The 23,159-nt window shown below is 36.8% G+C and overlaps 2 protein-coding genes across 10 annotated transcripts in view; one reads left to right on the top strand and one right to left on the bottom strand.

The window, feature by feature from the left end:
* The window catches only part of PDCD10 (programmed cell death 10), a 42,374-nt gene extending 34,717 nt beyond the window's left edge, over positions 1-7,657 (bottom strand). For 2 of the 7 annotated variants that reach the window (XM_032341815.1, XM_032341818.1), the window contains exon 1: positions 7,527-7,657. The gene's annotated coding sequence lies outside the window, so the exon portion shown is untranslated. Of the gene's footprint in view, positions 1-6,980; positions 7,067-7,526 lie in introns of those variants that run through there. The other 5 variants (XM_032341810.1, XM_032341817.1, XM_032341820.1 and 2 more) reach the window with 4 other exon arrangements.
* Positions 7,658-7,910: 253 nt separating this feature from the next.
* SERPINI1 (serpin family I member 1) overlaps positions 7,911-23,159 on the top strand; it is a 72,436-nt gene continuing 57,187 nt past the window's right edge. The window contains exons 1-2 of one of the 3 annotated variants that reach the window (XM_032341785.1): positions 7,911-8,554; positions 11,979-12,090. The gene's annotated coding sequence lies outside the window, so the exon portion shown is untranslated. The remainder of the gene's footprint in view (positions 8,555-11,978; positions 12,091-23,159) is intronic. The other 2 variants (XM_032341790.1, XM_032341779.1) reach the window with 2 other exon arrangements.

Raw genomic sequence — 23,159 nt, 5'->3', positions numbered from 1 at the left:
ACAAGGTTTTATCTTGATGGTGGCATTTAACTTCATTTTTAGCTCCGCATCTCAAATACAAATGCTATTAGTCACATATATACACACACACAAAATAAGGGTATCTCCTTGTATATATATATTTCCTCTCGTAGCCTTCCTTTCAAAACTGTAATTATTTTTAAGGAGGCACACCAAAATTAAGATAGTACCTGAGAAATCTAGATTTTTGACAACACTGCCAGAATGCCAATTTTATTATGGATAAAGCATATATATTTCTGAATAAGAGACTACAGCAAAATTCAAAGTTTTTGGAATTAAATTAATTAAACCTTGCAGCACTATGAACTGGTATAGGCAGGAGTTGCAGCCTGAAGGCCAGGCCTGACTCCTCTACCATTCCTAACTGGCTTTGTGGTAGTAACCTCATATTAAGTCTGAGATGGGAGAAGGGGTGTACCATCTTACGGTTTTGTCATTCCTTAACTCCAATCCCCACTGAAGTTCCAGTTCATCCTGAAGACAGGATGGCTGAACGAGGCAGGAAGGCATGTTTTAGTACCAGAGACCCTATGGTAAGCTAGAGAAACTAATTTTTTTCCCCTTTTCTATTTGCTCTGACCTAAAATTAACAAATGAGCAGATGCATGCATCACTTAATATGCAATGAAGGGGGGGTAGAAGAGGTTAAAAGATAAAAAGAAAAAAAAATTAGAAAAAAAAATATTAGAAAGGCTAACTGCCCATGTAACAATCTTCCCACCCCCTTCCCCTTCTACCCACTAAACGATAATCACGATGAAGAGAAGCTTTATTCCTTTCTCTATTTCCTAGTAGCTAGTGCAGTACTCTGCAAAGTCAGTCGAAGTCAGCAGGTGTTAGGTGGAGATGTGGTGACGAAAAGTCAGAAAAAGTCCATGCCCTTGAGGGCGATGCAGTGTTGCAGGGAAGAGGAACAGTAAAGAAATACAACATGTCAAGCTGCCACTTTGCATAACTCCTCAAGCACACCTGCCTCATGTTACTTACCATACACAAGTGCAACACACATGTTTAACACTTCTTAAAGAAATCAAAAAAGAGAACTACTGAAATCCATAGATGATAATTCCATTCCACGCGCATAAGTCCCAGAATGGAAGATAGGACAGACATGGCTATGCTATTCCTCCTGTCAGACTTGGAGACACAGTATCCTCTCGCTATGAACAGGTCGCCACATTATTATTCCTGTGTTATACATATTACTTTTCCAACATGGATCTGAATAACAAGTCAATGCTTCACCTACTAGTCAAAGGAAAAGGAATTCTACCTCAGTGCTAAAGAAAACTGGCTGGAAGTTATGTTAGTCTCCAACGTGCTAAATCCCTAAAAGATGTTTTCAAGTAAATTTCAATGTAAGAAATTTTTGCCTGACATACTTGCCTCAGCATCTAGTATAAAAGTTCTTTGTAACTGCAACTTTATTTATTTATTTATTTTTAAAAAAGATTTATTTATTTATTTGACAGACAGAGATCACAAGCAGGCAGAGAGGCAGACAGAGAGAGAGGAGGAAGCAGGCTCTCCGAGGAGCAGAGAGCCCGATGCGGGGCTCGATCCCAGGACCCTGGGATCATGACCTGAGCAGAAAGCAGAGGCTTTAACCCACTGAGCCACCCAGGCGCCCCAGTAACTGCAACTTTAAATCTAACTGCCCTCCAATAGAGCTCAACCAGTACACCATTTTTATGGCAATAATTCTAAATATAGTCCCTTAAGTGAGGCAGTCTGGATTCAAATTCTAATTCCAAGCAATTACTGGTTGTATAACCTTGGACAAGTTGCTCAACCTCTCTGTATTTTGATTTCTCCCATTTAAATTGGGGATAATAGTGCCCCTACTCCTAGGATTATATGACATCATGTGGCTTAGTATGATGCCTGACACTGAGTTACTGCTCAATAAATGCTAGCTACCAGATTATATCCCAGCTTTTTCTAAATATTTAGGTTAATTTCACACATAACATATACTCAGTAAATATTTAGCAAATGAATAAACCAAAGTATTATTAGGCAATCTATACTTACTTCTAGTAAACTTATTTCCAGGGGACTGGCCTGCGTAAACAGTAGTCACTACCATTTAATACACAGCATTGCCATTACCCAATACATCATAAGCTTGTTGATAAAATCTTTTTTCTTTTCTTTTAAATAGCAACAATTAACGGATTCCAAGCAACTACAGAAAAGTAGGATCTTTTTTTTTTTAAGATTTTATTCATTTATTTGAGAGACAGAGATAGGGAGAGAGGACAGGCAGGGAGAAGAGGGAGAAGCAGGTTCCCTGCTGAGCAGGGAGCCCAACGTGGGGCTCGATCCTAGGACCCCGGGACCATAAACTGACCTGTAGGCTGAGCCTTCCTGGAGCCCTGAAAAGTATGAGTAAGACTGAATAGATTAAACTCACTTTTTGAGTAGTTAACCAAAACAAACAAACAAAAAGTTTATTCAAACCAAAAATATAAGGGTAGTTTTGAAAAGTAAGATTGTGGGGCGCCTGGGTGGCTCAGTGGGTTAAACTCTGCCTTCGGCTCAGGTCATGATCTCAGGGTCCTGGGATCAAGCCCCATATCCCCATATCCGGCTCTCTGCTCAGCGGGGAGCCTGCTTCCCTTCCTCTCTCTCTGCCTACCTGTGATCTCTGTCTGTCAAATGAATAAATAAAATCTTAAAAAAAAAAAGAGAGAAAAAGAAAAATAAGACTGTAATACAACACTACATCAAAGATGCAAATAATTTTGTAGATAAAATTTAAAAACTTAATTTTTCATTTTCCTACAAAAATGGACCTTCCTGCAAATAAGTTATTTCTAAATGCTACAATAAAGTTGTTTTCATTGGTTACACTGTGTATGCCCCCCAAAAATCAGTATCTAAGACTGCCACTTTCTATAACATTCCAAATGAAGTAATATACACAAAAAAATTCATACTTACTTCTAAATCTCCTTTACAGTTTATTTACCATGAAATAAGCTGAAAACTTGAAGTAACATTACCTATTTTAATGACCCTGATAACCCAAAAACATGTAAAAAGCAGTACTTCAGCTTTATTCTCCACATTAAGGTTAAACTAGGTAAATATGAATTTCTTGGCTAAAATAAATACCATAAACTTTTTTTAAAAAACATAAAAACAGACTTTTTTTTAAAAAAAAGTAAGTTTAGAACTTATTAAAGACTTACATTTATTAATAAAAACTGGGAGCATTATCAAATTTTAAAGCCAAATACTAGCAATAATTTTTTTGACAATCTCTCCTAGGAATGGGAATTGGTAAATTCACGAAAGCATTTAAGGTTATAGCAACTCAGAGCTGTTCAATTTATTCCATGCAATTATTATAGTACCACAAAGGATTATTAACTTTGTTTTCACTACCAAAATCTAACACAAATTTATCCCTGAAAATGGGTTTGCATATTTTTAAAATAATGATCATTTAACTTTCATAAGTATCTAAGTTTAAAGCAAACAGGACCCAGTGAAATATGAACCTTTCCAAGAAGCTCAAAATATAAGCTCCTCTGAAACAAGCATGACTCCATTTTACAAAGTCACCTTGTCTAAAGCAGATGATACTAAAAGTAAAATTCAAAAGAAGATACCATGGTTAAAAAACAGAATGAAACAACAAAGAAAAAAGAAAAGCATGAATTCTAGTTCAGGACAAAATGAGATCACATTAGGGAAGCACAGAATCCATTAAAAGTTTGTTTCCTCCACATCTGTATTTTGTTATAATGAATGTTGCTTGCAAAAAGCAAGACAGAGATAAGGTCTCCAAAATGCTTTGTTATACACAAAGTTTGCTGTAACAGAAAATGACTCCTTTGTCATTTCCCTAGAGAAAACAATATCTCCTGCTTTTAGAGGCCTCCAAAAAGAACAAACATCCTTCTACGATTTTTATTATAAAACTTCTGTAGTAAGTCCTTTCATCTAAGGGTGGAAAGCAAATCTGTTTTACTTATTTCTATACTTCTGTCCCTAGCAGAGTGCTGGAGGCACTGTGCAAGAATGCACTCATTCAATCATTTACTCACTCATTCAGCAAGTATTTACTGAAAACTTACTTGTGCCAGATACTGCGTAAGTAGTGTGAGTGTGCCAGTCACATGACAAATGAGAGGGTCCTACCTAGGTAGCTTATAGTCTAGTGAGGGAGTCAGACATTTATCAAATAAGTAAAGAAATAATTAAGTTCCTATTGTGATGATGCTACAAAGTGAAGGTGAAGATACACTGGGAACTTAACTATAGTAAGTTCTAGTCTTAGGAAGGAAGGGTCAAAGAAGGTCAGGTAAGGTTCCTCTGAGGAATGACATTAAAACTGAAATCTGCAAATTAACTACATGTTTTGCCAGATTTAGGAAAGGGAAGGAGAAGAATCCCACAGGGAGATGGAATATGTACAAAGGTTCCTAAGTCAGGAAGGAACTTATGTGTGTAGTAACTGAAAGGTGCAGTAAATAAGAAAGGTTGGGAATAAGTACAGAGAGCTGGAAGGGAGGCACAGGATGAACAGTCAGCATTAAAAAAAGAGTATGAGGGTAAGAGAATTTGAATATTTAAGTCATTTTAAGTCCTCTTCTCATATAAAATAAATTATTTTAGGAACCCAGTCTTTATTCATTAATAGTAATATCTATAACCAGAAGACCTGGCTTATACCTTAATCCCACCAATCAGTAGTTTCATGACTTTACACTTAACTAATACAAACTTCTTCATTCTCTGTGTAAACAGGTACTCAATTATTTTACCTACTGGGAATGCAATGATAATACAGAGTCCTGTTCTCATGACCTTCTACCCTCAACGACAGATGTATATGGGAGACATCTTAAGTCCTGTAAGAGATGATGTCCAAAAGTGACACAATGCTCCTGCAAAATCAAAAGTGACAACAAATGTGGATACTGGTGAACTGCAAACTGTTATAAAAATACAAGTATACACATAACTCTGGGAACCCTAAATTCTTCAATGTGCAGAGATCCAAAGTGACCACAGTACACCAGCATGTGACTGAAAGATGATAAATATATAATAAAAACCTTACTCCATCACTGCAAATAGATGAAATATCAAAACTATAACTAACCTAAGAGATGAAGAGTAATGATAGAACTGAACCCAGGACAAAAACTAACACACACTGAACAAGCACATTAATTTTACTTGTTTCCAAAATTTCCTGACTTTTAATTCAAAAGCTCATTCCACAACCTCATAGCTGCATTCCAAACGTTAGATAATTCCCTTGATACTTCCCCCAACAAAAAGGAAATGCCTACACTGCCACCTAGAAAACACATTAACACTCTTGCTTTACTATCACTAACTCACGTTCAGTTTACTTACACTCTATGTAAACTACCATTTCCTCCTGTAATATAGCATAGAGCCAGTTATTCCCAAATAATTTTGTTTAGGCGGTCTTTCTTCCTTGTGTATTGCATTACTCATGGCGCTATGTTACTCCAATACTTCCTTACTTCATTCTGTAATATTGTATCTCTATCCTATGTTAAAGGTTATATTAATTTCCGTGGGTACCTCTTAGTTAATCGGCTGCCTTCAACTCAGGTCATGATCCCAGTGTCCTGGGATCAATCGCATCCTGCTCCTTGCTCAGCAGGGAGCCTACTTCTCTCTCTGCCTCTGCCTACCACTTTGCTTGCTTGTGCACTCTCTCTCTGACAAATAAATAAAAATTAAAAAAAAAAAAAGATTATATTAATTTCCAGATCATCTTAACTTCAATCATACAGGAACAATACACAATATATGATCCTAGAAAGCATTTTTGTATTCAAAAGTTAGACACTGTTAATATTCGCAGAATACATTCAAAAAGCAGAATAGAAATTTCAATGGTCAACTTATACAACAGTAAGCCAGGATTAACTGCTAGCTATCTTAGATACTGAATTACTGCACATAAACATCACAAAAGAAATTTTGATGTCAAAAACACACACCTAAAATTCTATTAAAGATTTAGTAATATTCATGAGCTATAAATGGCCAAACAATTATAAAGGATAAGACCAGTACAAGGATACTGCTTTGTGCTCAATATAAAATATAAATGTCCAATTTTCCCATCCTTCAGTATAAATAGGATGATTAAAAGTCATTTATAATGCTAAGAAAAATAAAACCGATAAGCACTTGATGATTTTATACAGACATACACATACACTGGAGTCAAGAAAATGAGGGGAAAAGTAAAGAGAAATCAACAAAAATGTGATGTTAATTCCAAGAAATGCAACGTAACTTCTTTTCTAGTAAGGAGCACATTAAACTCTCTTGATGCTACTATTAATGGAAAAAACGTATAAAGTAAGTTTTGTGAAAGAATTCCTACACTACTGTCGTCAGTTTTACAAAATCAGAGTAAAAACCGTCAGTCCTAAGGTAGGTAGGAAAAGGAGTAACTTCTAAAAAGGTAAAGATGGGATGTATTTTTTTACATTCTCCTATCTCATTATCTAGCGTTTGAAATGGTGGTACAGTCCGTCACTTAGGATACCCGTAGTAAGTAGGCTGAACACTCCTTCTTATTTTTCCAAAAAGTCAGAGTGTGTCCTTGTTTTACTGAGGAATTTCTCCAACTCAAAAAACTCTTCACCTCACAAGGGCTTCTCAGAAATACATGAAATGCCTGACTTTGCAACTTCCCCCACTCACTTCAAAAAACCACCAACCTCCCTACTCTCTCTTTCTGGTGCGGCAGCCCTGATTCAGAAACTGGATTACAACTGGGTTAGATTCAGATCAGTCCCTACGTGTGTGACCTTGGGCACTTCACTGATCCCCTCAGTTTCTCATCAGCATCTGAAAACTGTGTCTTTGAAAACAGAACGGGTGTAAAGATACCTTTGGAATTACACCTAAGAGGGTGAAGGTTTTCTGCTTAGAGGCAAAATTACCTCCTTAGAAGGGCCACATCATGAAACTGGAACTGAATCCGTAGCTCTCTGTCAACATATGACTCTTCTTTTACAGTTCTCCTCTTCTTTCAAAGGGCATAACCTGAGTCACCCGAAGAGCAGACTCCCAAGCGCCCCTTTCCTTCTCCACTTCTCCCCTATCCTACTTCTAAAGCAGGGGGAAAACAGCAGCCACATCTCCCCGCCCCAAGCCACACCTTCAGAGGACCCCACCCCAGACACATCCGCCCTCTCCCTGCTCCAGGGGCACCAGAGGCCAACCTCGCCCTTCCCCTCCCGCCCCCACCTAGAGGAGACTTCCTGGAGGCGTTCAGGCCCGAGCAGGGTAGGCAGCATTTACAAACCCGCTTTACGCCACTCGCGTAGGGTAACCTCGCTTACGCCCATAGGGCCCCGTTCCCAGCCCCGTCCGCTCCGCCTGCCAGAGCCAAGCCCGAGTGCCTCGGCCACGGCCCCTGTGTGACCCCAGACCTCCTCTGTTCCGCTGGGGGCTACAGAGACTGAGATAGAAGAGCCACACCTTACCGGCAACTGGGGCACTGACTTCACTTCCCACCTTTGGAGCCCTCTTCAACTCCCGGATCAATTCACTCCGGCGACGCCGGAAGGACCCGAGAGGAACCAGGCGTTGTCCGGAATCCTGCCCAGCCGGAGTCGCGCAGGGGCCTATGGGGACTCGTAGTCCCACTCGCCAGCTTCGTCGGCAATTTCTACAAAAGCAAGACTACAATTCCCGGCAGGCCATGCGGTAGAGCCTAAGGCGATGGGTGGGGACACTTCTAGCCAATAACAAGAGAGTTCCCTGCCTTTGCGGGAGGAGGTGAGACCGAGAGAGAGGGTGTTCAAAAGGAGGAGGAAGGGAGGGGTCAGCTCTCACCTGCGCCAATCAGGGTGCCGGGTCGGCCCTGCAGGCGACTCACCCATTGTGGGGGCGGGCTAGCAGAGCAGAGGAAGTAAGGGGGTTGGGGGGAGAGCTTGAGGCGGGTAACGTGAGGCGGCAGAGCTGTGGCCGCTGCACCAGAGGGCGGAAGCACCGGGGGAATCGCTGGCGTAGAGAGAGGGAGCGGTGTGGGGATGCGTCCTGGCCGGAGGAGCAGCTTCCCTGAAAGTGGACAAGCCCCAGGCACACCAGGCGGCCAGACCTGAGGGTCGTCAGGAAGGGATAGTGTGAGCCTGGGTTTCTGGAGGCGGCGCGCGGGCGGGGTAGGAGGCAGCTGCAGGTGTGAGGCCACTGACTGAGACGAGAGGAGTTCCCAGGGGAAGGGAAGCGGCAGGAACAACTGCAGAAGTGGAGGGAGCGGGAAGGTACTCGGGCAGCCGCTTCCCGCCGCCACCAGCCGGGGCCGCAGCAGGAACAGCAGGGGGAGGAGCAACAGCTGCCGAATTCTCCAACTAGAGGAGGGGGAGGCGGAGCTTGGGTCCCTGTAGCAGCCGGAGGCGCAGTCTGGACTCTAGTTTCCCGGGAGAGACGAGAGCTGGAGCACGAGCGGAGCGGAGCGCGTCCTCCGAGCATCAGCTCCAGCATCCCGCCAGGGGTTGCAGGTGTGTGGGAGGTAAGCGTGGGTGCCTCTGCTGGGCGTCCTCACACTGCCCAGGAGAAAGCGTCTTCCAATAGGAATTCTATCAAGGCACAGCTAAGAGTCCCTGACTCGGGTTAGGGAACTGATGCGAATCCTTTTAGATGAAAGATGTACATTTTGGACTTTTTAGTGGGGAGAAAAAGCAAAAGGTGGCTTGGTTCTGAGTATTAAGGGCGTGGTTGGTGTTTTTGGTGTGAGTTATACCATTAAAACTGTTCTGGGAGATCTTAAGGTTGAGGGAAACCCTGCTAATTGAGGATAAGGAGGATGATATCTGGATAGGTGCGTAGCTGGTAAAAACCCCCAAATTTTGTCATTGATATAGAATTACTTCAGAACTCTTTTACTAGGAAAATAACTTTGCATTCTTCTTCAGTGTCTACCCTGTACGTTGTTTTATCAGATTGTCCTGCTACCGACCTGTTTTCCAGGGTGGTTTACTGCAGGTTCCTAAAATTGAAAGAGATTGGTACTAAGGAAGCAAATGCAGGCAGGAATAATCAAAATAACTAGACCTATCAGAAGTATAACTTTGCCAGCAATAATGTAAAAACGTTTTAATGGATGGATACTTAGCATTCCTTCTAGAGGCTCTAGAATATTGGAACAAAGACCAGGACTCAGCCTCCAGTGGGAACATATGGTGTACTTCATTGCTGCCCCTTATTCTCTCATTTGGGTCTGATAATAATTGTACATTAAAAAAAAAACTAAAGTACAAGAAAAACTGTGAGGATCTTTTCTGTTTAGGGAGTGTGTGCCAGACGATTACCCTCGGTATGTGCTGTGATGTGTTTAGGCTTAAAACACATGTAATAGTGTCATAAAATCATAGTTTATTCTTGGTGTTAAGCCTTGTGCAGTTTCTTTGAATGTTATTAAATACCTGTGGATGAAAATATGCTTTAAGGTAAAGGTGAAAGTCACACCTCCCTTTGTGTAATTATCACAAAATAGCAGCCTTTCTTTTTAGAAAAGTAAGTAAATAGCTATTTTCCTAGTCATTTTCTTTTTGTTACAGAGGTCTTTCAGATTACATGGCTTTTAATCATAGTAGCATATTGCAGCACATTTTGCCCTGAAATGCTTTCATTGTGACAATTGTGTATTTCAGGATCTGGGCAAAAATAATCTGGATTTTCTTTTTTTAAACTAGGATCAATACAATGGGGTAATTACCTTCTATTTTCTTGTTTTCAGGCTTTTCTCATTTACTTAGGATTTTTGGATTTTATTTTTGTAACACATGCAAAATTCCTTTTTGAAAAGAAATGGCCAGAAGGAATTCATTTCATAGATTAAAGTTCTGTCCTACCGAGTGCTACTACTGATAAGCCTAAAAGACTTACCAGTGTACTTACTCCTCCCCTCCAGCACCCCCTGCCACATTTGTAGACACCAGAGAAATACACAGATGGACAGATCTTAGAAAAACAGCTGCCTTTAGATTGTCCCCAAGCAGATCGGATATTAGAAGCAGCAGAGAGCTTAGTATAAAGAAAAAGCAACAGTAGCCACTAAACTTAGCCATGGTAAGGATCTGAGTTTATCTTTACTCTATCTTGGGAGAGTCTATTAATCCACGTAGCTGATGAGACCCTATGTACATGATTTTAGGAGAAAAATAAAATGGGTATAGAGTATAGTGAGGCTTGGAAAAGATTGTGTTTATCCTTATTTATGATTAAGTGGATTGTTCTGAGTCAGAGTCTTAGAATATTTCTTAGTCTGTATCTCTGATTGATTTTGTGAAATAGAACGCTTGCTGTCATTAATTTATTTACCCCATGTAATAATAATAATTAGTAATAATATTGGCAATGAAGTTCTTTCAGAGCCTTTAATAAAAGATCTTTTGAAAGAGTTTGGTTGAGAATCAGTTAGTAATCAAGTAAATGGGATAGAAAAAAAATACCAAAACAGCTGAAATTCAGATGTACTTGGAATCCCAACTGTTTCTGGGTCTTCTGCTGTGAGGTATCATAAAGGATAGAATCTCATTAGGAGTGAATGAGTTTTTGGTATTAAAGTATTGGATGTTTTGCCTGCTTCCAAGATTTGGATCCTCTTTAATTTGTCCGTGAAAGAGATTGGTTTCCTGTATCATTTGGGAGTAATAGCATGTTTTTATAAGGGAGAAAATCATTAGCAATATATAGTACTTCGGTATTTGTGACTTTGAACTTGTCTCAAAAGATTTTAAATTGGTGTTCATTTTAAATCTCAGATAATCTGAAGAGTTCTTGACTATATGTTACTGGTGTTGAGATGATTTTATATGTGACAGTTTATAATTTTATGTAAAGCTCTTCTTAGGTTAAAAGCATATTATTTATTCTGCCCTTGATTTTTAGTGTTTGTGTATGGCTATTAGCATATGATATGATGAGAAAGAAAAACCAACGGAGTGAAGAATGTCTCTCTGGACAATGGTCTGGGGATCACCGTTCTTTAGCCAAAAGACTTGGTTAATTTCAAATTATAATATGTTTTGAACTTTTTTTAATTCAAATTTCTGACTCTAAGCTTATTGACTGAAAATAATTGAGTAGCGTGGATTTCTCGTTCTAACAGGAGGATTCACGGATGCATGCAGCACAAAAGAGTGAGACTTAAAGATTCAAGATCACACGTTTTTAGTGTGTTGGGAGGGCGATTTATAGAAGGGGATAGATATGAAAAATACTATTTGATAAACAGTTTGAGAAACTGTCCTTAGCAAAGAGTAACAAGATTTGATCTGTTTTGTTAAATGCCTATAAGTGGTTCCATGGCCTTTTTCCCCCAATCATTTCTAGAAGCCTAATACCTATAGTTGGAGATAGTACTTTCCTGTGTTGTCATTTTATTATTTTTTTTAAAGACTTTTTTTTAAATTTATTTAACAGACAGAGATTACAGGTAGGCAGAGAGGCAGGCAGAGAGGGAGAGAAGCAGGCTTCCCCCATGCGGGGTTGGATCCCGGGACCCTGGGATCATGACCTGAGCCAAAGGCAGAGGCTTTAACCCATTGAGCCACCCAGGTGCCCCTGTCTTGTCATTTTAAACTGGAGTCAGACTGACATTAATCCATTAGATTTTGAGTAATCATGGGTTATTAAAATAAAGCAAAAAAGATCTTCTGTGTATACATTCATTTCTGAGTGGATGAATTATTTGGACGGGGCGCCTGGATGGCTCAGTGGGTTAAGCCACTGCCTTCGGCTCAGGTCATGATCTCAGGGTCCTGGGATCGAGTCCCGCGTCAGGCTCTCTGCTCAGCAGGGAGCCTGCTTCCTCCTCTCTCTGCCTGCCTCTTTGTCTACTTGTGCTCTCTCTCTGTCAAATAAATAAATAAAATCTTAAAAAAAAAAAAAAGAAGTGAAAATGTAAAAGGTATTTCTCCCCTTCATAACAGAGATCCTGAACCAGACCCTAAAGATGAGCAAGAACACTTCCCACCCCTTTCTGCAGCAAACTACGAAGGTTAAATAGTGCTTTGGGGGATGAGGGTTAATTATTATACAAAGGTAAGGATTTGTTTTTGTTTTGTTTTCAGTCTTCTGATGTTTCCAAAATTCAGTCCTTAAAGTTGGGTAAGTGTATTTTAAGTAACTAAATTATTGGATCCTGGAGACGACATACTTCTTTCCTATCTCCTGCTTGTGCTGAGCATCCTGTGTCACGCTCAGCATGAAGTGGCCCTAGGACCGCTTACTGAATTAGAACTACTGACTAAGACTTTTTTAATATACACATTGAGACATTTTGCATTTTGACAGACAAGAGTTAAGTTGACCTTAGAATAATTACTATGCATTAGGCTTTCTGAGAATGTCTTCGTGCTGATTGGCCTTTGCAAAAGTGTCCATTGGGCCCAATTTCATTTAGATGGTGTGGGCTACGAAGACTGATCTACAGTTTTCTGTGCCAACATTTCTAAATTCATTCCAGAGATAGGGAATATGGATGAGGGGAAAGGGCTCTCCCACTGGTGTCAAACAAGGTCTGCGTTTTCTAGCCAGGGAAGCCTATGGCTCAACATCATTTTACCTAAATAAGATACCTTTGTTGAAGCTTACTCATGAAACATATATTTCATTCCATAAAAGCTAAATTTGTTCTTCTATTTTTCTGATCATTTCTTAAAAGACAAAAAAAAAGCCAAGAGGAAAGGAAGTAGAAATGTGTTTAAGCTTGGGCATTTATTGTCTTCTGCGTTCAACCTTCCAGAATCAAATTAATCTGATTAGTGTTAGCATGAAGAATTCAAATGTTATTTTTCTTTCATTATTATAAGACCTGGAGAATTTGAGTTAATTATAGATAGTTTTTTAGTAGTAAATAATAATAGCAGATATTTAACTGCCTTTTCTTTGCTTTTTAACATCTTTCCAGCATACAAATAGATACAGAGTGGCTTAGAATTGGTGACTGATTAACCTTCCTTCTTCATATTCTTTGGCATTACTCTTCATGCTTAGCATTGTGTCTTATATTAGAGTTAGCTGAATTCATAACTGTCTTCCTCACCAGATGCTTAGTGACTTCAGAACTGAGTTTCGTGTACCTTTCTATTTAAGAGCCTTATATAAAGTCTATACTTGGTAACAAATTTTAAATATTTGACAGTCTGTAATGAAACATCATATTACATTTTTCACAAACAAGTACAACTAGAAGAGTGAATTTTTCATAGACATCTGTTTTAACACCCTGTGCAGCCCTCTGCCCACAACACTTGCGTATAGTGAGCTAAATATAAATATTGGTGTCTACTCTTGACTTTGTGAACAAATAGAGCAAACATCACTATTAATTGCAACCTTGCGTATGAATGTACCTTAAATATAAATTTATTAATTGTATGCCTTTTGGAATTTGGTCGTCTTTGCCTCTAAAATTTTGCTGACTTAAAGATGTACTTTTAAGTAACATTCCCTGCACATTCATAGGCACACTTTCTATGACTGTTTTTTTCCTTGACACAGAAATAGAGATTTAGGGAAAGACAGATAAATGTAATATGAGGCTTTATCTTAACTAAAATTTAACTGGTCTTAGATGTTCAGCATTTAATGAAATGGTTACATTGGAAGGCCTGATTCAGGCTTCTTAATCCCAAATTATAGAGGTATTTGTCATCTTTGAGTGAGCATGGGCAGGGGATGAATTCTGAGATTTGGCATTAACAGTGCACAGTGCTAGCCTTCTGTACCTCATAACAGCAGAATGGGACCTCCAGCTCCAGCCCGTTTCAGGACCTCCTCCTGGTTCTGCCTAGAAAAGGAGACTTCTGAGCTCCTCATAGCTCCTAATTTAGTGTGGGAAAGAAGGCAGATAGAATTTATTTTGATAATCTCATTTTCCCAAGTATACTGTTTTTCTCAGTTATATCTCATACCAGAGTTTTCAATAACAGTAACTCAAGTGTCACAAAGTGTTATCTATTGCATAATCTAGCAATTGAATGAGTACCTAACAACTCGAAGCCCATTTCCCTAGCATCCTGGCTTCTTTTGAATGGGCCCAAAACAGCTCAGTGGAATATTTTTGATATGTTGCCCACATCGGCTTGCTTCCATCATTTTCCTGATGACCTAAATTTTGAAAAACTAACTAGTTTTATTTGAGGTCTTTAACCCTATGTCACTTGAAGAGTTAATAAACTTCATTTTTTCCACCTTTTACTAGTGTGCTAAAATACTGTATTGTGATATATAATTTTGCTATTTAATTGTTGTGTACTTCATAAAGCAATCTAAAAATCATTGAAGCAATTAATTTTTTTCTTAGGTATAGTCAGTCTTCCAGTTAAGAAACCTGCACAAAATATCCTAAATTGCTTATAGATATTAAATTCTTGTTCTGTGTTCAAACCAGGTTAAATTATATCTTATATCCTAAATCATTTGACATATAATACTGGATAAAATTTTGATAATATCCGTATCCTTACAGGCACATAACAATGGTATAATTTTGGTTTTACTAAGTCAGGGGACTTTTAGAAATTATATTAAAAATAAAATGCTAATAACCTAGAATCATAAAGGCCTAATAATAACTATTCATTTTTTTTATTATAACAGGAGATTTAGCTAATAATTACTAATATAAAGTTAAACATTTTGAAGGAGAATAAATCTTACTATCAAGAGTATCTGTAAAGGCAAATTTTTACTCATGGCCCAAAAGGAGTTGACAATTTTAAAGAACAGTTTTATAGTGTATGTCACTTAGAAATGCTTTCAGTTTTAAGTTTTATGTAGAAGAACATAAAACAATAAGGATTTATCATTCTAGAACAAGAAGTAGTTGTTTACTTTTTGTTTGGAGTCTCAGTGTTGTAAGGCTTATGTCCTCATACTCTTTCTTGTGCTTGCTGCAAGATGGATAGGATATTCCTGCTGATCCAGATATCATATTCTAGTTCAGGGCAGCAAGAATAGGAATTGCTGTATGTCTTTTGAGTGTTTCCTTTAATCAGGAAATAATAGCTTTCCCAACACCTTCCTCTTGCAAATGTCTACTGTGGACCTGCTGGCTGGCCCCTAGCATGCGGATGGCCTTAGCTTATTTAAGAGAGGCTGAGGTATCACGAACTTTTGGCCTTTATGGTGGATAAAGCAGGAGAACAGTGGTTTGAGAATGATTAGGGGGTAACCAGTTAATAGTTTCCGCTGTTGTCTGAAAATTAAAACCATGTTAACTTTAAATTATATTTCTTGTCATTCTAACTGACTCTGCCTCATGTTTATTTTTTCCCCCAGATTAGAAAATGCTAACCTTCTTACACTCAAGTTTTTACATCTATGACTACCAAACTTCAAGTCTCTGGGCAAAGGCATTCTTCAGAGACTGCTGGTATCTCTGGTTAAAGGTCATCTGGCCCATACCACATTTAATACTAGTCCAAAGCTTTTTATTACAGGCATAATAACACCTGAAATGATGATTCTGTCTACTTTAAACTACCATAATCCTCAAGGTATCAAAGAATCTCCATGTAGCCTGCATTTGAGAACAAATGAAAGAACAATTGAATATTAAGTTCTTTTTAAAGAAGATGTGTTTAGCTTCCTGAAAAAGCAAAATAAGCCATTGTTTCATAGAGAAGAGCTCACCCTAAAAAATTTTAATCCTGGAATTTATTGTTATTACTCATTCCTTAAAAAGTGAAAATTATTATCAATATCCATACAGTAATTACTACCTAAATTTTGACTAATTTTTACAAGGACATATCTTCGACTTACGGTTTTGATAAACTATGATTCCTTAGGGTTGGGAAGTCTGAGGAAAAAGTGGTAACTAAAGAAAATGGAAACAAATACATAGTTATTCTATATTAAAAAAGCCTCATGATCGAAGATGTTTACTGTAGAAACTCGGTTGTATTACAGTTGTCTACTTTTCCATATCAACATCTTGTTTTTCAATTTTTACATTTCTATCATGTGATTTCAGGTGAGTGGCTTTATCAAAATTCTACAGATATGGTGATACATACATTTCTATACTACTTTTACAATCTGTAATATGGGGTTGGGTGCCTTATAGAGATAAAACAAAATGAATAAAGTCACTTACTCCTTGGCATAGTCTTTTGTCAATACAGTTAACAAAAGAAGACATTTTAAAAACAAGGATATGTGACTTAGGACTGGTATTACAATAGCTATTATGGTAGACGTCCACAAGCGGAAGAAACTGATCTAATATGGCAATCTGGATGGCTTTGAAAAAGAAGTAGGGCAGTGTGGTATGTGGGTTAAGAGCACAGGGTGGCACATTATGGGCTGCAGGCACACTACTTTTTTGGTAAATCAAATTTTATTGAAATACAGCTATGCCCATCGTTTACATATTATGGAGGTTGCTTTCTTGATACAACAGCAGAGTTGAGTCATTGTGACAAAGACCATATGGCCCAGAGCCGAAACTATTTCCTATCTAGCCCTTTTAAAAAAGTTTGTCAACCACTAGTTAAGAATGTGGGCTCTGAGGGCATCTGGGTGGCTCCGTGGGTTAAATCCTCTGCCTTCGGCGCAGGTCGTGATTCCTGGGATCAAGCCCCGCATCTGGCTCTCTGCTCATTAGGGAGCCTGCTTCCCCCTCTCTCTCTGCCTGCCTCTCTGCCAACTTGTGATCTCTGTCTGTCAAATAAATAAATAAATCTTAAAAAAAAAAAATGTGGGCTCTGCTGTCAAACAAAACTGGGTTCAAATTTGGTTTTGTAATCTGTAATTGACTCAAAGACGATTTATGGTGATATAATGAGGTTTCACACAAAGTGTACTGCAGAATACCTGGCCTGTTCATAAGTATTATTTTATTAAATGTTAGATTTTATTTTGTTATGATCTATTATTTTAACTGAACTGTAACTTCAAATTCAAATGAAAACTAAAAACTAAATTTAAGTACTCCCTACTGCTAAAATAAATGTTCAGGAAACTGGGAAGGGTGTCATCTAATTGTAAAACATTTTCAAGTGTTGCATAAAATATTGGATAGGTACAATGAGATCAATGTAAAAGTGAAAGAACCTCAATGTATGGAAAAGTAGAGCCCAAACTTTAAAATACAATTAATAGTGAACAGCATATTGAATATTGTATGAAGCCATGCCAGTCAATAGAAAAAGAAGTTAAGTTACTTTATTAGAATTTAGAAGAAAATGATATTTAAAAGTAAATATACTAAAGAAGAGACATCACTACCAGTCTCAAAGAAATAAAAGATTATTAGGGAACACTGAACAATTATGTTGTATAAATTATATAACCTAGATGAAATGAGCAAATTGATACTTAAACACAAACTACCAAAACAGAAAATATGAATATATACTCCAAAATCCTCAACAAAATGCTGGTAAATCAAATCTGGCAACAGATAAAAATTATATACTTATATACCATGATCAAGTGGGATTTATTCCAGGAATGCAAGGTTGGTTTAACATGAAAATGCATCAGTGTAATACACTGTATCAGTAGAATAAAAGGCACATAATCATCTCAATAGACACAAAAACATTTGACAAAACTCACCTCATTTTCTTGATAAAAACATTCAACAAACTAGAATAGGAAAGAATCTCCTCACCTGATAAAGGACATATACAAAAACCTAACAGCTAATGTCATTCTTAATGGAAAGACTGAATATTTTACTTTAAGATAGGAATAAGAAGCACGTTGGCTTCCACTTTCTATTCAACATTTTGCTAGAGGTTCTAGCCAGCATAGTTAGGCAAGAAAAAGAAATTTTAAAAATCTAGATTGGAAAGGAAGAAGTAAATCCATCTTTATTTGTAGATGAAAGTATCTTGTATATAGACAACTCTAAAAAATTCATACACACACATAAACACGCAGAACTATTAGAACAAGTTCAGCAAGTTTGCAGGATATGATAAAGACATCAATTATATTTCTATATACTGACAATGAACATCCAAAACCAAAATACTTTAATCCAATTGAAATAGCATCAAAAAATTACTTAGGAAATACAAGACTTGTCTACCAAAAACATAAAACAATGTACAAAACATCACTACAAGAGATGAAAGAAGACCTAAATAAATTGAAAGAGATACCTTGTGTTTATGGATGGAAACAATATTATTGCTATGAATCAAAATAGATCATTTTTTTAAAAAATTGACAAGATTTTAAAACTTATGTGAAAATGCAGTGTACCTAAACATATACTTATTAGTAGAGCGGCACTGAGAGTCCAGAAACAAACCCTTAATTTTATAGTCAATTAATTTTTGACAAGAGAAAGGATAGTCTTCAACAACTAATACTGAGACAACTGGACATCCACCTACAAAATAATGAAATTGGATCCTGTATCACACCATGTACAAAAATTATGACTCAAAATGGATCACGGGCCCGAACATAAGAGCTAAAATTGTAATATGCTTGGAAGAAAACATAGGAGTAAATTGTCACCATCTTGCATTAGTAACCAAAAGAAAATATAAATTGGACTTCATCAAATTTAAAACTTTTGTGATTAAGAGACACAAAAAATATGAGAATACAAACCACAGAAAGGGATTAAATATTTGTAAATATTTAAATATATATTATGTATAGTACATATATATTTAAATATAAATTAAAATTATAAATGTGGGTATAGTTGACTCTTGATCAATACAAGTTTGAACTGTACAGGTGTACTTACATGTCAATTTTTTTGATAAATGTACTAAAAATTTATTATGATTTTCTTAATTTCTCTAGCTTTATTAAAAAAATATTGTGTAAATATATACAAAGTATGTGTTAATCGCCGGTTAAATTAAATATTTAATATTTAAATATATATTATATATAAAATATATATTATATATATAATACATTTGATTTAAATATAATTATATTTTAAAATATTTGTAAATATTTAAATATCAAAATTTGGGAAGAGATTTATAGCCAAAGGACGTAAAGAACTTTTTTATAATTCAAAAATAAAAGACAACCAATTAAAATTAAGCAGAGGATTTGAACAGACATTTCTTTCTCCAAACAAGATACACAGATGCCAAATAAGCGAATGAAAATATGCATAATGTTGGCTACTAGGGAAAGGCAAATCAACCACAATGAGATACTATTTCATATCCATTAGATGGCTAAAATAAAAAAGATAGACAATAACAAGTATTAGGATATAGAGAAAATTGAACATTTATAAACTCCTAGAGGGATTACAAAGTGGTACAGCCACACTGAAAAACAATTTGGCTAGTACTCAAAATGTTAACCATATAGTTAGCATATGACCTAGCAATTCCACTCTAAGCATATGCCTAATAGAATTGAAAAAATATGTCCACACAAAAACTTGTACACAAATGTTACATAGGAGCATAATTAATAGTCAAAAAGCAGTGTGAACAGGGGTGCCTGGGTGGTATTGGGTGCCTTACTTAAGCATCTGACTCTCTATTTCAGCTCAGATCCTGATCTCATGGATGGATCCTGCTTAAGATTTTCTCTCCCCCTTGCCCCTACCCCCTACCCCTTCTCAAAAATAAAAGACAGAAACAGCCCACTCCCCCTCAATGAATGTGTATACCCATACAATGGAATGTTATTTGACCATAAAAAGGAATGAGGTGCTGATAGGTGCTACAACATGAATGTCTTGAAAACAGCGGGTTACACAAAAAAAGCAAGACACAACAAGCTATGTTTTATGTAAAATACTCAGAATAGGCAAATCCATAAAGACAAAATAGATTAGTGCCAAGGGACATGAGAAATGTAGAGTCACTTCTAATGGTTATAGGGTTTCTTTCTAGGATGATGAAATGTTCTCAAATTAAATAGTGGTGATGGTACAGTTTAATGAATACATAAAAACCTGCTAAACTGTATGCCTTAAAAATGTGCATGTAAAAATGTGAGTATAGTTGACTCTTGATCAATACAAGTTTGAACTGTACGGGTGCACTTATATGTCAATTTTTTTGATAAATATAGTTGTAAAAATGTATTTCTTATGATTTTCTTAATATTTTCTCTGGCTTTATTGAAAAAATAGAGTATATAAATATATACACAGTATGTGTTAATTGACTATTCAAGTTTTCAGTAAGGATTTTGGTCAACAGTAGACTATTAGTAATTAAGTTTTGGAGGAGTCAAAAGTTATGCACAGATTATCTACCATACTGAGGTCAGAGCCCCTAACTCCCACATTGTTCACAGGTCAACTGTATATTATAAAATTGAAGAATATATATAGGGAAGACTTACGGAGGATTGAATTATAAGGAATCCAGATTAGCAGATAAAATAGAAGGTAATAGTCTCATTTATATAATTTAGTCTCAGAACACCAGGCAAAATTAATGAACAGAGACCAAGATTTAATCACATTTATTTATTTATTTTTAAGATTTTATTTATTTACTGACAGAGAGAGATCACAAGTAGTCAGAGGGGGAGGGGGAAATAGGCTCCCTGCTGAGCAGAGAGCCCGATGAGGGGCTCGATTCCAGGACTCTGAGATCATGACCTGAGCCAAAGGCAGAGGCTTAACCCACTGAGCCACCCAGGCACCCCTAACCATGCTTTTTTAAAGTTGTTTTTTCATTTGTAAGTTTTTATTTTAAAATGAAAGGGAGGGGGACCCTTAACTGCAAAGAAAAATAAAGTGAGTAGAAATCAGCTTATCATCAGACTTCCCTTCTGCAGCATTTAGTAATGAAAGGTAACAGGCCAATATGTACAGAATTGCAATGGGATAAGTTTACGATTCAAAACTGCTTATCCAGCTGGGCTGTGATTCGGCGTGCATAAGAACAAAAGAACAATCTTCTCATCATACAAAGGCAGACACACATACCACCATCACCACCAACAAAAAAATGCATACTTGCCAAATAATGATCAAGAATTCAAGATTGGGACTATGAAATGAAACATGACATTTATATAGTTGTTGCTATTGTTTTAAAACAAGGTGTTAAAATTAATTCTTACAAGATTCCGATGGTAAGAAAAAGTTAATAAAATTCTGGATCAAATATCTCTGATCACTTCAAAAACAAGCTATATAAGAAAGCATATTAAATGCCTTATTGTGTAAATCATGGATTCAATAGATATTTTTTCCTTCACATTCATGGAAAATACATATTTTAGAACAAAGGAAAGAAATGCAATCAATGTAAAAAGAAAAAGCCAAACATGACAAAATGCTAAACACATACATTACAATTACTATTAGATTTAATCCTTTATTAAAAGGTAGAAATTACCAGGCTAGTTGAAAAACAAAATCAAACTATTAGGTTTTAAAAGAAACAAAGCTAGGCAACATGATACCGGTTTAAAGACAAAAGGTGGCAAAACACTAATAGACAAAATTAATTTAAAAATATAGGGTGGCCATATTTTTCAAAATAAGACAATTCAAGGCAAGGGCTTTAATTTGGTGAAAAAAAGGTATTTTATATTGGCAAAGATGTAATCCATACTGAACATTGAATAGCCATGAGCCTATTTGTACTGAGTGTGTAGAATTAAAATATGTAAAACAATCTGGAAAGGAATATATGGCCTTCGGCACCTGGGTGGCTCAGTGGGTTAAAGCCTCAGCCTTCGGCTCAGGTCATGATCTCAGGGTCCTGGGTTTGATCCCTGCATCGGGCTTTCTGCTTGACAGGGAGCCTGCTTCCTCCTCTTTCTGTCTGCCTCTCTGCCTTCTTGTGATTTCTCTCTGTCAAATAAATAAATAAAATCTTAACAAAACAAAAAGAATATATGGCGTTGGTATTAGATTTGGATTCAAGGGAAACAAGTAAATAAACACACAACATAAAGAATAAAGAGAGGACAGAAATAGACTTGGGAAGAAGCAAAGGCAAGGTGCTGACCCAGAGATGGCAGTAACAATGACGGAGATTAGGGAAAATTTGGGTTACACAATAGTTTTTATCCTTCTGTTCAGTACTGTACAAAGATTACAAAATAAGTCAGAAGTCAGCCCACAGGTAAGTTGTGTGTGTGTGTGTGTGTGTGTGTCTGTTTACTGTATTTGAATACCAGTTTTCCACAATCACCACCATTCTCTTTTGTCTTCTATGGGGCTACTTAGGGTCATTTAGCTTACGCCCCTGGCTTCTGTAGGCATTTCAATTTGTGATCCCTAGAATGAGATAAGGGGAATGGCTAAGGAAGAATGACTAAGACAGTCATGAGTCTGAGAAGTAAGAGATTAATTGTTCAAAAAGTAACAATTGCATACACTTAAAAATGGTTAAGATGGGAGAACTTTAATATGTATTTTATCACATTAAAATACAAGCTTAGAAACCTAAAAAGATAGTAACAATTATGAATCTACTGAAGCATTTAAATCTACCTTAAGGGGATTGTATTTATTCACCTGTACTCAGTTTGGTTCATACTATAAAAAGTAATGGCTTATTGAGACATTGATACATGTCTGTAAAAATTTCCCTTTGCCTTCAGAGCAAAGAAGTCAACTTTAAAATTTTGTCTCATTTCCTCTCTTCGGTCTTAAAATTTTTTAGTTGCTCTAGTTTATGTTCATATCACCTTCCTTTTATGTCATCCTATTTGGAAAATTTTAGTTTTTGGTTTGATACCTGCATCTTAAGTGCCACAAAACATTAATTATGTATTTTACCCATATAGAAACATAATGTTCAGCTAGCTAACTAGCATGAATAATCAATCCATCCCTGAGACTTAGTAACCATATACAACAAACCAGAGTAATTCCTATCTTTATACAAGTAAAGACAAGCATTTGATTGTAAATCTGACAACACACAAGTTTTCTCTTTATGTATTTGTTTAATAGTACACCAGCTGATATTTTAAGAAATGTTTTCTTCTTTCTCCCCATCAGAATAAGTTGTCAGTGAAAACCTTTAAGATTTCATTTATCAGATGGATCCAGAATTCCTATCAAAACACCCAGCTTTTAGAACCTAGGAAGTAAGCTTCACAACCCGGACAAACTTGTTGCTATGAAAGTCACCTTATTTATCTGTAAGGCCCTTAAGCCCTATTCAGAGCCTCTTTATTTC

Source organism: Mustela erminea, chromosome 1 (genome assembly GCF_009829155.1).
Source record: "Mustela erminea isolate mMusErm1 chromosome 1, mMusErm1.Pri, whole genome shotgun sequence".
In the NCBI taxonomy this organism is placed as follows: domain Eukaryota; kingdom Metazoa; phylum Chordata; class Mammalia; order Carnivora; family Mustelidae; genus Mustela; species Mustela erminea.
The sequence above is the reverse complement of the archived record's forward strand: the minus strand, read 5'-3'. Positions and strand labels throughout refer to the sequence as shown.